Source organism: Zosterops lateralis (assembly GCF_965231275.1).
Source record: "Zosterops lateralis genome assembly, chromosome: 33".
In the NCBI taxonomy this organism is placed as follows: Eukaryota; Metazoa; Chordata; class Aves; order Passeriformes; family Zosteropidae; genus Zosterops; species Zosterops lateralis.
In genome coordinates, this window is record NC_139793.1 from 4,773,033 (window position 1) to 4,785,702 (window position 12,670).

At 46.1% G+C, this 12,670-nt stretch overlaps 2 long non-coding RNA genes across 2 annotated transcripts; one reads left to right on the top strand and one right to left on the bottom strand.

Moving 5' to 3' along the window:
- The first annotated feature begins 6,063 nt into the window (after positions 1 to 6,063).
- On the top strand, positions 6,064 to 6,393 carry LOC310921343. Its single transcript, XR_014592114.1, has 3 exons — positions 6,064 to 6,107; positions 6,201 to 6,245; positions 6,348 to 6,393. It is a non-coding gene; the product is annotated as an uncharacterized lncRNA (long non-coding RNA).
- A 3,737-nt stretch (positions 6,394 to 10,130) lies between these two features.
- Positions 10,131 to 10,850, bottom strand: LOC310921134. Its single transcript, XR_014592091.1, has 2 exons — positions 10,559 to 10,850; positions 10,131 to 10,528 (listed from the first exon to the last, which is right to left on the bottom strand). It is a non-coding gene; the product is annotated as an uncharacterized lncRNA (long non-coding RNA).
- Positions 10,851 to 12,670: the final 1,820 nt, after the last annotated feature.

The window sequence follows — 12,670 nt, forward strand, 5'->3', positions numbered from 1 at the left end:
CCTCTCTTTTCAGTGAAGGGGCTCTTTCAGTTTGTCTCAGCGTGTTTTCAGTAGGTGCTTTTGGGCACCTGCAAGCGAGGGAGGCTTTGAAGACTCCATGAAGAAGACACCATTGAATACAGGGAGTATTTAAGTTTAGGGGTTTGGGTTGTGTGTTCAGGGGTGGTAAGGTGCTTTTGTAATTTCTGGCTTTGTTTTTTTTTAGGAGGAGTGCAGCTCCTGAAATTCCAGGTTGTGTCAAGTATGATACTTCAGATTCTTTCAGCAGATTCGTTGCCACAAAAGGGTTTGTGTCAAAGGTGATGTTTGTGATCAAGGCTTCTAATAGGTAAGTCAAGGATTGTGAGCTGGGTACCCGGTTAGGAATTACAGTTTGGGGATTTTGAAGGCCACAAAGTGAGAAAAGGTGTTCACTTGAGGGCCTCCCCCAAGGCTTTTTCACAAGAAACAGCAGATTCATTGATGTGTCTTACAGCAGGTGAGAACATCCACCACACTCACAGAAGTGCTGTGCAATTTTGCCCTTCACTAACCTGGGTATCAAACATTCTAACAGCCCTAGCCTTCAATGTGGGGTGAAGCCACAGCCTCGAGGGCCCAGGCACACTTAGCAGAGGGCAAGTAGCCACCTCATTGGGGTTTGGCCCATGTGCCACTAAATTTGTACATTGATCTTGGCTTTCTTTTTTGTAGCTGATTGAGGCTAACCGGCGAGCACGGGGTCTTCCGTGGCAGACTCATTTCAGGTCCAAAGTGAGTTCACCTCAAAGATAAGTCAGGGGCCACAGCCTGGAGATATAATGATAGGACCACATTGTGGTGTAAGTCTAAGAATTTATTGTCATTTGTGTGTTTTAGGTGGTCCACTCCTATTACACTGAGACCCCCCTCATCAACCGGCCAACAGACCCAGTTGGCTTCTCTCATGAGCCCTCTGAAAGCATTCTGGGACTCTCTGAAGAAGCCTTATTCTTTCCCTTTTGAAGGTGTCATTTGGGTAGACTTTGGTAACAGCCAAGGCATTGGGGTGAGTCGGGGAGGTAGGGAGGAGGAGCGAGGGTCCTCTCAAGTTTCAGCAATGCCACATTACCTCGTCTGCTCTTAAACCCAGGTGTACCCTGTGACCATGGTGTCGGCCTCTGAGTCTGGCTAAAGTGTGTGGCCTGTGGACCGGGTGTCCTTAGAAGATGGTGAGTAGCGGAATTGTTGGGTTTTGGACAATGTGCTGCTTAGAGCACGCACTGATGATTGTTTTTATTTATTGTAGCTGACTAAGGGAGAGCAGCATGGTGATAGCAGGAATTTCCCAGAGGGAGAAACAGCCTTCTTTCACACTGGACGGGACTTTGCATCTCCAGCTGTCTGAGAGATAAGTAGAAGGCTATGAGCCACGGAGGGGATGGAAGCGGGGTGCTGGGTTAGCTTCTGGCCGAGAGGGGTTTTTGAGTTCGCTTTGGTGATGCAACTTTCCAAGAAGTTGCCCCTTAGGCTGCATAAAGGGAAAGTCTCAGTTTTGATGTCAATGCTGAGGTGTGCAGGGCAGAGCAGTCCCGGTGGTTGTCGTGTCACTTGTTTGTTGTGCACTCAGTGTTTCATGTCATTTCCCTTAGCCCTTCAAGGGGTGTGTCAAAAACCCTGGCATCATTCTGAGCATTTCTGGTTCCTCTTTTCCTTGGCCAGTTTCCAATGCCATTGAACCATTGACTCGGGAGCTCAGGTGGGCATGGGAATTGTATGTCTCTTCAGAAGCATCCAGACCGATGCCTTTCCAGGTCTTGTTTTGAGCTGTATCAACAGCCGTGCACCGCAACGATCCATTCCGGTGGATTAGGTCTTGCAAGACTGCAAAGTGAGGCAGAAGATTCCAACTGGAGTGTTCTCGGGCATCCATCTTTGCGATTTTTGGGACAAGTCATCCCGTTGGCTTCATCTTCTTCCTGCAGGGCTTTCTGAGCCTGGTCAGCTCGCCATCGTTCTTATCTCGGTCATCTCATTCTGAGTTCTCATGGTCGTTCTTCTGGCTCAGAGTTTTTTGTCCCTGTTGTGTCTCCTTGTTTGTTGTCTCTTGTGTCACAGGTGTTGGTGGTATTTGGCCCGGAGCTGCTCTGCCCTGCCGCACAGCTGGGTGTAGGGGTAATAGAACAAGGCCTGGGGACTGGAAATTTGAGTTGTAGGGTCCATTGGATTCTAGGTGGTATCTGTAGATTGACAGAAGATGCCTGGAGCTGTCAAGTTATCCTGCAGCACTTTGACTTTTGCCCTAACTGTCTTTCAGGTGCAGATGGCTTAAATCAGATGAATTGAAAGCAGATCACTCTGTATTGGTGGAGTCCACAGCTCTGAGAAGGTGAGTGTTATTTGGTCTTTGCAGGGGAGGAGTAAATGTGACTATGTTACAGCACTGCTCTTTGTTTTTGTTTTCAGGAGGTAAAGCGGGATGTTGCCAGTCAATCTGAGGAGGGCGAGGTGAGCGGTGACCGGTGGACAGAAGCAGTTGTTGTTGTGGTGTCAATTTCTGGTGCAACTCTAAGCCTCTATTATTGTGTGTTTTAGGCAGTCCACTCTCATTGTGCTGAACTCCCCCCACCAACGAGAGGATGGACCTGGGTGTGAGCCCTCCGGAAGCATTACAGGAGTCTGTGATGAAGCCTTGATCTTCTTCATTTGAAGATGCTTTTCCAGGTAGGCTTTGCTAACAGCTGAGGAGTTGGAGAGGTAGGGAGAAGGAGCGAGGGTCCTCTCAAGTTTCAGCAATGCCACATTACGTCGTCTGCTCTTAAACTCAGGTATACCCTGTGACTGTGGTGTCAGCCTCTGAACTTGACTGAAGTGTGTGGCCTGAGGACCTGGGTGTTCTTAGGAGACGGTGAGTAGCAGAATTCTTGGGTTTTGAGAAAGAAATTGTTGGGTTTTGCTGATAAGATCATGCAGTGATGTTTGGTTTTGTTTGATTGACAGAAGACTCCTGGAGTTGTCAAGTTATCTTGCAGCTGACTAAGGGAGAGCAGCATGGTGATAGCAGGAATTTCCCAGAGGGAGAAGCAGCCTTCTTTTGCACCAGATGGGACTTTGCATCTCCAGCTGTCTGAGAGATAAGTAGAGGGCTACAAGCCACAGAGGGGATGGAAGCAGGGTGCTGGGTTGGCTTCTGGCCGAGAGGGGTTTTTGAGTGGGCTTTGGAGACGGGGCTGTCCAAGAAGTGGCCCTTTAGGCTGCATAAAGGGAAAGTCTCAGTTTTGATGTCAATGCTGAGGTGTGCAGGGCAGAGCAGTCCCGGTGGTTGTCGTGTCACTTGTTTGTTGTGCACTCAGTGTTTCATGTCATTTCCCTTAGCCCTTCAAGGGGTGTGTCAAAAACCCTGGCATCATTCTGAGCATTTCTGGTCCCTCTTTTCCTTGGCCAGTTTCCAATGCCATTGAACCATTGACTCGGGAGCTCAGGTGGGCATGGGAATTGTATGTCTCTTCAGAAGCATCCAGACCGATGCCTTTCCAGGTCTTGTTCTGAGCTGTATTGACAGCTGTGCACCGCAACGATCCATTCCGGTGGATTAGGTCTTGCAAGACTGCAAAGTGAGGCAGAAGATTCCAACTGGAGTGTTCTCGGGCATCCATCTTTGCGATTTTTGGGACAAGTCATCCCGTTGGCTTCATCTTCTTCCTGCAGGGCTTTCTGAGCCTGGTCAGCTCGCCATCGTTCTTATCTCGATCATCTCATTCTGAGTTCTCATGGTCATTCTTCTGGCTCAGAGTTTTTTGTCCCTGTTGTGTCTCCTTGTTTGTTGTCTCTTGTGTCACAGGTGTTGGTGGTATTTGGCCCGGAGCTGCTCTGCCCTGCCGCCCAGCTGGGTGTAGGGGTAATAGAACAAGGCCTGGGGACTGGAAATTTGAGTTGTAGGGTCCATTGGATTCTAGGTGGTATCTGTAGGTTGACAGAAGATGCCTGGAGCTGTCAAGTTATCCTGCAGCACTTTGACTTTTGCCCTAACTGTCTTTCAGGTGCAGATGGCTTAAATCAGATGAATTGAAAGCAGATCACTCTGTATTGGTGGAGTCCATAGCTCTGAGAGGGTGAGTATTATTTGGTCTTTGCAGAGGAGGTGTAAATGATGGTTATGTTACAGCACTGCTCTTTGTTTTTGTTTTTAGGAGGTAAAGCGGGATGTTGCCAGTCAATCTGAGGAGGGCAAGGTGAGCGGTGACCAGTGGATGGGATCAGTTATTATTGTTGTGGTGTCAATTTCTGGTGCCACTCTAAGCCTCTATTATTGTGTGTTTTAGGCAGTCCACTCTCATTGTGCTGAACTCCCCCCACCAACGAGAGGATGGACCTGGGTGTGAGCCCTCCGGAAGCATTACAGGAGTCTGTGATGAAGCCTTGACCTTCTCCATTTGAAGGTGCTTTTCCAGGTAGGCTTTGCTAACAGCTGAGGAGTTGGAGAGGTAGGGAGAAGGAGCGAGGGTCCTCTCAAGTTTCAGCAATGCCACATTACGTCGTCTGCTCTTAAACTCAGGTATACCCTGTGACTGTGGTGTCAGCCTCTGAACTTGACTGAAGTGTGTGGCCTGAGGACCTGGGTGTTCTTAGGAGACGGTGAGTAGCAGAATTCTCGGGTTTCGGGCAATGTGCTACTTAGAGCATGTACTGATGTTTGGTTTTATTTATTGTAGCTGACTAAGGGAGAGAAGCATGGTGATAGCAGAAATTTCCCAGAGGGAGAAGCAGCCTTCTTTCACACCGGATGGGACTTCGCATCTCCAGCTGTCTGAGAGATAAGTAGAGGGCTATGAGCCACAGAGGGGATGGGAGCAGGGTGCTGGGTTGGCTTCTGGCCGAGAGGGGTTTTTGAGTTGGCTTTGGGGATGAGGCTGTCCAAGAAGTGGCCCCTTAGGCTGCATGAAGGGAAAGTCTCAGTTTTGATGTCAATGCTGAGGTGTGCAGGGCAGAGCAGTCCCGGTGGTTGTCGTGTCACTTGTTTGTTGTGCACTCAGTGTTTCATGTCATTTCCCTTAGCCCTTCAAGGGGTGTGTCAAAAACCCTGACATCATTCTGAGCATTTCTGGTCCCTCCTTTCCTCGGCCAGGTGCTGATACCAGTGAACAGTTTACTTGAGAGCTCAGGTGGACATGGGGATTGTATGTCTCTTCAGAAGCATCCAGACTGATGCCTTTCCAGGTCTTGTTTTGAGCTGTATCAATAGCCGTGCACCGCAACGATCCATTCCGGCGGGTTCAGTCTTGCAAGACTGCAATGTGAGGAAGAAGATTCCGACTAGAGTGTTCTTGGGCATCCATCTTTGTGATTCTTGGGACAAGTCATCCCGTTGGCTTCATCTTCTTCCTGCAGGGCTTTCTGAGCCTGGTCAGCTTGCCATCGTTCTTATCTCGGTCATCTCATTCTGAGTTCTCATGGTCATTCTTCTGGCTCAGAGTTTTTTGTCCCTGTTGTCTCCTTGTTTGTTGTCTCTTGTGTCACAGGTGTTGGTGGTATTTGGCCTGGAGCTGCTCTGCCCTGCCGCACAGCTGGGTGTAGGGGACTTGAAATTTGAGTTGTAGGGTCCATTGGATTCTAGGTGGTAGCTGTAGATTGACAGATGCCTGGAGCTGTCAAGTTATCCTGCAGCACTTTGACTTTTGTCCTAACTTTCTTTCAGGTGCAGATGGATGAAGTCAGATGGATTAAAAGCAGATCACTCTGTATTGGTGGAGTCTATAGCTCTGAGAGGGTGAGTGTTATTTGGTCTTTGCAAGGGAGGTGTAAATGGTGGCTATGTTACAGCACTTCTTTTTGTTTTTAGGAGGTAAAGCGGGATGTTGCCAGCCAGTCTGAGGAGGGCAAGGTGAGCCAGTGGATGGGAGCAGTTGTTATTGTTGTGGTGTCAATTCCTGGTGCAATTCTAAGCATCCACTGTTGTTTTTTGTTTCAGGTGGTTCACTTGTGTGATGTCCTGGTTCTGGATGCTAGTGCCCAGGTGGGTGTGAGCTTAAGTCGGTCCATGTTTGTCTCTGCAGTGGCAGTGTACATGGTGCCTGTGTTACAGCATTGTTCTTTGTCTTTATTTTTAGGAGGTAACATGGGATATTGGCACTCCAGGTGAAGCAGACAGGGTGAGTGTTGACTGGTGGATGGAAGCAGTTATTGCTCAGGTCTCAATTTCTGGTGCAACTCTAAGCATACGCTGTTGATTTTTTTTTTTTTAGGTGGTCCACTTGCAAGGTGTTCCAGTCCTGGATCCCGGCAGCTTGGTGGGTACAAGTTTAAGATATACGTGTTTCAGAGTTCTGTCAGACTGGAGTGATTGTGTTTTCACAGTAACTCAGCTTGCTTTTTGCTTTGTTTCTTTGTAGGAGCTGCTGCGGCCCTACGCATACCAGAGAAGAGAGGCAAGCAGGTGAGTTGACATTTTGGCAGGATGACTCAGGTGAACGGTGTGTAACAGCATGTTAAATGTGTACCTTTTCCTTTTGCAGGTATCCTCTGGGCAGCCTCAGGAGTCAAATGGCAATCTGAGGTGAGCCGGGGTAGCGGTGCAGGGGAGGCCTGGGGATTACTTTTTCTGTCAGGCAATTGTCACATTTTATGTTTTGTTGTCTTAGGTACTGTGAGGTGCGGAGCCCAAGATTGGGTATGGCAGCATTGAAGTGGATGTGTTCTTTTCCATTGAAGATGGATTTTCGTCCGCTCATCTTGTGAAAGATAAGTGTCGGGGCTGGTATTCGGGTGAAGGGGAAAAAGCTTTGCAAAAGGAGGCAATTCTAAGTTAGCTTAGAGGAGAGGGCCCTAGTGGGACGGGCCCCTCGGAAGTAACGGGAGAGGGTTTCACCTCGGCCTCACCCGAGGCTTTGCCGGGCAGGGCAGTTCCGCGTCCTTGTGTGTTTTGCGCCGTCATCCATCTTCAAGTCTCAACATCCTCGTGGACGTTTTCACCCGAGGAGGTCGCCTTCGGGTCCAGAGCTATCGCCACGGTCACCCGGCAGTCATCGCTTCCTTCTCTTGGCCTACCCAGCTTCTCGAGCATTGTATTAACAACTTAGGCACTAGTTCTTGTAAGGAGTTCTGTTTCATCATCCTGTGCTATTGCCTTAAAGCTTTCTTTCCTTTGGCGTCATCAGCCTGTGGCTCATCTTGTGCTAGAAATCTTGGGTCCATAAGGGGAAACTGCCTGGCAGTTTCAAGTTGTGTCTGCTGTGTTGTCTGCGTCTGCATTATGTTGTTTGTGTCCCTTGTCTTCTGTGTGATAGGCCTTTGTTACATCCGGATGCTTTATCCGCATCATTCCGGCCCATGTTGGCCGTACTCTCCTCACGTACTTTCCCGGATCATCCTTATTCGGGCCTCGTTACATTTTGACTTTTTGAGGCCGGCACACGGTTACTCGAGCGTTCTCATCCGTTTTCATTCTCAGCTTAGGTAGTGCTGCCTTTTCAGATGCCATTGTCTTGGACTTTTATGGAGAGGGTATTAGATTCCCCTCACGTGACTGCAATATCTTCCAGAGTTATCTGAAGTCAGCACTTGTATTCTACCTCTCTCGGCTCACGTCGTATGTGCCAACGTTGAATGCGCCAATATTGCGTCTCTCAGTGTCGGCTTATATTGTGTGTGCCTACATTGTATCTGAGTCTATTGCATCTCACTGTGTTGGTTTATATTGTATGTGCCTACATTGTATCTGAATATGTTGTATGTGACTATGCTGGCTTATGTTGTATTGTACTGTATGTGATAAGCTGTATCATACTATGCTGGCTTATGCTGTATCCTATTGTATGTGACTATATTGTATCATACTATGCTGGCTTATGCTGTATCCTATTGTATATGACTATACTGTATCCTATTGTATGTGACTATATTGTATCATACTATGCTGGCTTATGTTGTATCCTATTGTATGTGACTATGTTGTATCAGGCTATCTTATGCCACTTATGTATGAGCTGCCCTGCCCTGGCACATAGTCTTAGTGAGGTAGAACAGTTGTAAAACTTCACAGTTCACCTCTTTTCTGTGGAGTTTTGGGCATAGGAGATATGGGCTTAGAGTGGGGATAACTTGCTGTCAGATAAGCACTTGTTGACCACCTCTTGTTGTCTTCCAGGTCCCTGAGGAGGATTAGCATCTCTGCGGTTGCCGATGCTACAAGTTTCCTGGAATCTACCACGTACGCTGAAGAGTGACTCTGTGTGTATGAGAGTTGTCTGTGTCTGCTTGTGTTTGCCTCTGTGTGTGTGTGCTGACTGGTTTGACTGGTTCTAACCTTGTGTGTGTGACTTTTGCCTTCCAGGTTTTCCAACACATTTTAAATTTAGAATAAAAAATCCCCAGCTGGGGGGGTTTTTTTTAATTTTCCCCCCCGGCTGGGTTTTTTTTTCCTCAGTCCCGGCCGGTCTGCGAGGCGATGTTCGTCGCCAAAGTTTGGGTGCCGACGGCCCAGGGACCGAGGTTTTCGTCAGGCAGGCCGATTTGTGTCGAGGCTCCCGGGAACCACGTTCCCGAGGAGTGCTGTGAGTGTGTGTCGACGGTTGGGGGTTGTTGGGAGGTGCTTTGAGGTGAGAGCGAGGGTGGGTTTGTGTGTAAGCTGAAGGAGGTGCATGTGTTGACTGGTTCTAACCTTGTGTGTGTGACTTTTGCCTTTCAGGTTTTCCAACACATTTTAAATTTAGAATAAAAAATCCCCAGCTGGGGGGGTTTTTTTTAATTTTCCCCCCCGGCTGGGGTTTTTTTTCCTCGGTCCCGGCCGGTCTGCGAGGCGATGTTCATCGCCAAAGTTTGGGTGCCGATGGCCTAGGGACCGGGGTTTTCGTCAGGCAGGCCCATTTGTGTTGAGGCTCCCGGGAACCACGTTCCCGAGGAGTGCTGTGAGAGTGTGTCGACGGTTGGGGGTTGTTGGGAGGTGCTTTGAGGTGAGAGCGAGGGTGGGTTTGTGTGTAAGCTGAAGGAGGTGCATGTGTTGACTGGTTCTAACCTTGTGTGTGTGACGTTTGCCTTTCAGGTTTTCCAACACATTTTAAATTTAGAATAAAAAATCCCCAGCTGGGGGGGTTTTTTTTAATTTTCCCCCCCGGCTGGGGTTTTTTTTCCTCGGTCCCGGCCGGTCTGCGAGGCGATGTTCATCGCCAAAGTTTGGGTGCCGACGGCCTAGGGACCGGGGTTTTCATCAGGCAGGCCCATTTGTGTTGAGGCTCCCGGGAACCACGTTCCCGAGGACCAGCGAGGGCTGGGGTGTAATTGAGCGGTTGAGATGAGAGGTGAGATGAGTTTGCGTGCAAGCTGAAGGAGGTGCATGTGGTGGATGGCTGTTCTATTTTACATGTGCTGCTTTTGTTTTGCATTTCCTGTACCAATAAAATGAGATATAATGAATGTTTCAAAAGTAGAAAAACTGTTTTATTGTCTCAATATGTATTTGGATTGCGGTTCCCCGTATTGTTCCGTATTTGCATTTGCTGCCGTGTTTCCATGTATTGCTCTGTACGAAGCTGTACTGTTATCAGCGTGTGTACGGGTTGTATCTGTACTTGCATTTGTATATGCCGTTTCCATGTGTTTTGCTGAAGTGTAAATAAAAATGTTCATTCAATAAAAGTTGAATCCACCCTAATAAAGATTCCCCCCCGCCCCCTCTGCCCCCCTTTGGCTCCTGTCTTTATTTGGTGTCATTGAGTCATTTTCTCTCACTCAATTTCTTGCTTTCCTTCACTCTATTTCCCTATTTCCAGGTAAGTCTATTTTCCTATCTATATCTTCACGCTATTTCCTTTTCTCTCTCACTCTGCTTCTTTCTCTCTTAACTCTTTATCTTCCTCTGTTGTTCTATTTCTAGGTGTTTCTCTTTTGCTTTCATTCTGTGTTTCTCTCTAGCTCTGTTTCTCTTTCCCTGTGTTTCACTGTAACTCTGTTTCAGTCTAAGTCTGTTTCTCTTTCTCAGTCTCTCAGTCTGTTTCTCTGTTTCTCTCACGCTCACTGTCTCAGTTTTACTCTAATGCTGTTTTGCTTTTATTTTCACTCTAACAACTCTGTTTCTCTTTTGCTCTCACTCTCTTTCGCTCTCACTCTCTTTCGCTCTCACTCTCTTTCGCTCTCACTCTCTTTCGCTCTCACTCTCTTTCGCTCTCACTCTCTTTCGCTCTGTTTCTGTGTTTCTCTGACTTTGTTTTTCTCTGTTTTTCTCTTTCTCTGACTTTGTTTTTCTCTGTTTTTCTCTTTCTCTGACTTTGTTTTTCTCTGTTTTTCTCTTTCTCTGACTTTGTTTTTCTCTGTTTTTCTCTTTCTCTGACTTTGTTTTTCTCTGTTTTTCTCTTTCTCTGACTTTGTTTTTCTCTGTTTTTTCTCTTTCTCTGACTTTGTTTTTCTCTGTTTTTCTCTTTCTCTGACTTTGTTTTTCTCTCTTTCTGTTTTTTCTCTTTCTCTGACTTTGTTTTTCTCTGTTTTTCTCTTTCTCTGACTTTGTTTTTCTCTCTTTCTGTTTTTTCTCTTTCTCTGACTTTGTTTTTCTCTGTTTTTCTCTTTCTCTGACTTTGTTTTTCTCTCTTTCTGTTTTTTCTCATTCTCTGACTTTGTTTTTCTCTGTTTTTCTCTTTCTCTGACTTTGTTTTTCTCTCTTTCTGTTTTTTCTCATTCTCTGACTTTGTTTTTCTCTGTTTTTCTCTTTCTCTGACTTTGTTTTTCTCTGTTTTTCTCTTTCTCTGACTTTGTTTTTCTCTCTTTCTCTTCCTTTGTAATTTAAAGTTAGAAATAAAGTTTAACTTTATTTCTAACTCTGGTGCAGTGGTAGGAATTTTCATGCGGCCAGGGAATAAATATTAAAAAAAACTTTAAATAAATAAAAATATTTACTCCCTGGCCGCATGAAAATTCCTACCACTGCACCAGACTTATTATTTTTATTCTTTTTTATTTATATATACCCCCTATATAGGGGGTATGCCCACCCTATACTCCCCCTATATACAGGGTATACATGCTATATAGCCCCCTATACACACAGTATGCCCCCCACATAGAACCCCCCACCCCCCTAATTAGTCCACCAGGTGGGAGTACATAACAATAGATAATTAGTTAATCACCACACCCCCCCAGCCCCTCCCACCTGGAGTACTGATGACCCAATTAGCCAACTGCATAATTAATTACCCCAATTATGCAAATGATCAATCAATTAATTACCCACACATACACAAAATACTCAATTAATTATGCAGCTAATCTAATTAATTATTCAATTAGAGTTTAATTATAATCTATAATTATATTAATTATACTAATTATTTATGCCAATTATTAATTATATATATTACTAATTATTATACTATTAATTATTATATAACATATAAAAATATATATAAATATATATTTATATAAATATATATACATATTTATATAAATTTAAATATATTTAAATATATTAAATATATTTATAACCTAATTTAATATATATTAAATATATTTATTTATAATATAAATACACTAAACATATTAATAATATATATTATAATTTAAAAATATATTTACAAATATAATAATCATATTTATAATAAATATATAAAAAATATAAATAAATATATAAAAATATATAATATAAAATAATTAAAATAATAATTATTATACTAATTAATTATGCTAGGGTAGCGTGTTAGGGCAGCGGGTTAGGGTTAGGGTTAGGGTTAGGGCAGCGGGTTAGGGTTAGGGTTAGGGCAGCGGGTTAGGGTTAGGGTTAGGGTTAGGGTTAGGGTTAGGGTTAGGGTTAGGGCAGCGGGTTAGGGTTAGGGCAGCGGGTTAGGGTTAGGGCAGCGGGTTAGGGCAGCGGGTTAGGGTTAGGGCAGCGGGTTAGGGTTAGGGTTAGGGTTAGGGTTAGGGTTAGGGTTAGGGCAGCGGGTTAGGGTTAGGGCAGCGGGTTAGGGTTAGGGTTAGGGCAGCGGGTTAGGGCAGCGGGTTAGGGCAGCGGGTTAGGGCAGCGGGTTAGGGTTAGGGTTAGGGTTAGGGTTAGGGCAGCGGGTTAGGGTTAGGGCAGCGGGTTAGGGTTAGGGCAGCGGGTTAGGGTTAGGGCAGCGGGTTAGGGTTAGGGCAGCGGGTTAGGGTTAGGGCAGCGGGTTAGGGTTAGGGCAGCGGGTTAGGGTTAGGGTTAGGGCAGCGGGTTAGGGTTAGGGTTAGGGCAGCGGGTTAGGGTTAGGGTTAGGGTTAGGGTTAGGGTTAGGGCAGCGGGTTAGGGTTAGGGTTAGGGTTAGGGTTAGGGTTAGGGTTAGGGTTAGGGTTAGGGTTAGGGTTAGGGTTAGGGTTAGGGTTAGGGTTAGGGTTAGGGTTAGGGTTAGGGTTAGGGTTAGGGTTAGGGTTAGGGTTAGGGTTAGGGTTAGGGTTAGGGTTAGGGTTAGGGTTAGGGTTAGGGTTAGGGTTAGGGTTAGGGTTAGGGTTAGGGTTAGGGTTAGGGTTAGGGTTAGGGTTAGGGTTAGGGTTAGGGTTAGGGTTAGGGTTAGGGTTAGGGTTAGGGTTAGGGTTAGGGTTAGGGTTAGGGTTAGGGTTAGGGTTAGGGTTAGGGTTAGGGTTAGGGTTAGGGTTAGGGTTAGGGTTAGGGTTAGGGTTAGGGTTAGGGTTAGGGTTAGGGTTAGGGTTAGGGTTAGGGTTAGGGTTAGGGTTAGGGTTAGGGTTAGGGTTAGGGTTAGGGTTAGGG